Consider the following 3,969-nt stretch of genomic DNA (forward strand, 5'->3'; position numbering starts at 1 on the left):
GCATTTGCGCGGCTAGATTTCCATTTATCATTGTAATATTTTAATGATATACATTTAATATTGTTTGAAATTAATGGATGTTTGTAAAATTTAACTCATTTGAAAGGCGTGATAAAAGATTACTTGATTAATTTTTATGCAACAAAAATATCAAATTTATATATTAATTTATTAAAGAAAACTCGTTTTAAATAAATTTGTAAGGTGTGGTAAAACATATGATCTAAGAATGCTATATTGATGCTACATATGCATTACTAATGTCCTGCGTTGTTACGTTAGTAAATTAATTTAATATTAGCAGTATGTATAGAGTAGTACCATTCCATTGTGATATGAAGTATATATTTGCTTTAATATTATTTTTTTAATGTAAGTAGATGACGGCTTAAGGACAATAACAAAGCATGAGGACTCTGTAGCCTGACAAAATTCATATTATATATTCTATTGTTAAAAAAATCATATTATATATAATGTAAGTGTTTCCTAGTTGGCATATCTATTATTTTCCCATCAATAAAAGATTGTGCCACCCCGCAAAAAAGAACATTGTGGTAACTCCAATGCATTTTTGATTTCCCTCTCTTCATATAAAAAATATCACAATCTTCTTAACTGCCACTAAAACACTAATTGTATGTAAGATTGTTCAATTGGGCTGCTGCCATCATCAATGATGTAATTGTGTGTAAGAATTTATTAATTAGGGCGGTGAATTCCACCTTAATAAATAGGCCAGTAATTCTTGTCCGTGTAGAAGGTGTAGAGCTGGCCGTCTCTCTAACAGCTATGAATTTCTGTGCGTGCACAACATGTGCGTGTCCCGAGGGTGACAGTGCCTACGTTCTTATGAATTGGCTTTTGCAGCAAAACGTGTCCTAGCCAAACATCCGCCATGGAAAGGTGCATTGGCTTTTTTTTCCGGGTGCATTGTGTGGACGTGTGCTAGTTGGCCTTTTTTTCTTGTTTGACTGCTTGCCATGGAAAGGTGCGTGTCCGTGTCATATTCTCCTTTCTTTTTTATCTTTTTCACAGGCGCCTAAGGTTTTTTTTCTTTTCGTCCATGTACGGATGAATCTAATGGATGTGATGCCTATATACATGATCATGCCTAGATAATCTCATAACTATGTGATTTTCTATCAATTGCTCGACAGTAATTTGTTTACCCACCGTAATACTTATGCTTTTGAGAGAAGCCTCTATTGAAACCTATGGCCCCCGGGTCTATCTCTTATCATATTTGCTTTCAATCTATTTTTATTTGCATCTTTACTTTTTTGCATCTATATTATAAAACTAGCGGGGTCACCCGCGCATTTGCGCCGCTAGATTTCCATTTATCATTGTAATATTTTAATGATATACATTTAATATTGTTTGAAATTAATGGATGTTTGTAAAATTTAACTCATTTGAAAGGCGTGATAAAAGATTACTTGATTAATTTTTGTGCAACAAAAATATCAAATTTATATATTAATTTATTAAAGAAAACTCGTTTTAAATAAATGTGTAAGGTGTGGTAAAACATATGATCTAAGAATGCTATATTGATGCTACATATGCATTACTAATGTCCTGCGTTGTTACGTTAGTAAATTAATTTAATATTAGCAGTATGTATAGAGTAGTACCATTCCATTGTGATATGAAGTATATATTTGCTTTAATATTATTTTTTTAATGTAAGTAGATGACGGCTTAAGGACAATAACGAAGCACGAGGACTCTGTAGCCTGACAAAATTCATATTATATATTTTATTGCTAAAAAAATCATATTATATATAATGTAAGTGTTTCCTAGTTGGCATATCTATTATTTTCCCATCAATAAAAGATTGTGTCACCCCGCAAAAAAGAACATTGTGGTAACTCCAATGCATTTTTGATTTCCCTTTCTTCATATAAAAAATATCACAATCTTCTTAAGTGCCACTAAAACACTAATTGTATGTAAGATTGTTCAATTGGGCTGCTGCCATCATCAATGATGTAATTGTGTGTAAGAATTTATTAATTAGGGCGGTGAATTCCACCTTAATAAATAGGCCAGTAAATTCTTGTCCGTGTAGAAGGTTTAGAGCTGGCCGTCTCTCTAACAGCTATGAATTTCTGTGCGTGCACAACATGTGCGTGTCCCGAGGGTGATAGTGCCTACGTTCTTATGAATTGGCTTTTGCATCAAAACGTGTCCTAGCCAAACATCCGCCATGGAAAGGTGCGTTGGCTTTTTTTTCCGGGTGCATTGTGTGGACGTGTGCTAGTTGGCCTTTTTTTCTTGTTTGACTGCTTGCCATGGAAAGGTGCGTGTCCGTGTCATATTCTCCTTTCTTTTTTATCTTTTTCACAGGTGCCTAAGGTTTTTTTTTCTTTTCGTCCATGTACGGATGAATCTAATGGACGTGATGCCTATATACATGATCATGCCTAGATAATCTCATAACTATGCGATTTTCTATCAATTGCTCGACAGTAATTTGTTTACCCACCGTAATACTTATGCTTTTGAGAGAAGCCTCTATTAAAACCTATGGCCCCCGGGTCTATCTCTTATCATATTTGCTTTCAATCTATTTTTATTTGCATCTTTACTTTTTTGCATCTATATTATAAAACTAGTGGGGTCACCCGCGCATTTGCGCGGCTAGATTTCCATTTATCATTGTAATATTTTAATGATATACATTTAATATTGTTTGAAATTAATGGATGTTTGTAAAATTTAACTCATTTGAAAGGCGTGATAAAAGATTACTTGATTAATTTTTATGCAACAAAAATATCAAATTTATATATTAATTTATTAAAGAAAACTCGTTTTAAATAAATTTGTAAGGTGTGGTAAAACATATGATCTAAGAATGCTATATTGATGCTACATATGCATTACTAATGTCCTGCGTTGTTACGTTAGTAAATTAATTTAATATTAGCAGTATGTATAGAGTAGTACCATTCCATTGTGATATGAAGTATATATTTGCTTTAATATTATTTTTTTAATGTAAGTAGATGACGGCTTAAGGACAATAACAAAGCATGAGGACTCTGTAGCCTGACAAAATTCATATTATATATTCTATTGTTAAAAAAATCATATTATATATAATGTAAGTGTTTCCTAGTTGGCATATCTATTATTTTCCCATCAATAAAAGATTGTGCCACCCCGCAAAAAAGAACATTGTGGTAACTCCAATGCATTTTTGATTTCCCTCTCTTCATATAAAAAATATCACAATCTTCTTAACTGCCACTAAAACACTAATTGTATGTAAGATTGTTCAATTGGGCTGCTGCCATCATCAATGATGTAATTGTGTGTAAGAATTTATTAATTAGGGCGGTGAATTCCACCTTAATAAATAGGCCAGTAATTCTTGTCCGTGTAGAAGGTGTAGAGCTGGCCGTCTCTCTAACAGCTATGAATTTCTGTGCGTGCACAACATGTGCGTGTCCCGAGGGTGACAGTGCCTACGTTCTTATGAATTGGCTTTTGCAGCAAAACGTGTCCTAGCCAAACATCCGCCATGGAAAGGTGCATTGGCTTTTTTTTCCGGGTGCATTGTGTGGACGTGTGCTAGTTGGCCTTTTTTTCTTGTTTGACTGCTTGCCATGGAAAGGTGCGTGTCCGTGTCATATTCTCCTTTCTTTTTTATCTTTTTCACAGGCGCCTAAGGTTTTTTTTCTTTTCGTCCATGTACGGATGAATCTAATGGATGTGATGCCTATATACATGATCATGCCTAGATAATCTCATAACTATGTGATTTTCTATCAATTGCTCGACAGTAATTTGTTTACCCACCGTAATACTTATGCTTTTGAGAGAAGCCTCTATTGAAACCTATGGCCCCCGGGTCTATCTCTTATCATATTTGCTTTCAATCTATTTTTATTTGCATCTTTACTTTTTTGCATCTATATTATAAAACTAGCGGGGTCACCCGCGCATTTGCGC

The sequence above is a fragment of the Triticum dicoccoides genome, chromosome 7B (assembly GCF_002162155.2).
Source record: "Triticum dicoccoides isolate Atlit2015 ecotype Zavitan chromosome 7B, WEW_v2.0, whole genome shotgun sequence".
NCBI classification, from domain to species: Eukaryota; Viridiplantae; Streptophyta; class Magnoliopsida; order Poales; family Poaceae; genus Triticum; species Triticum dicoccoides.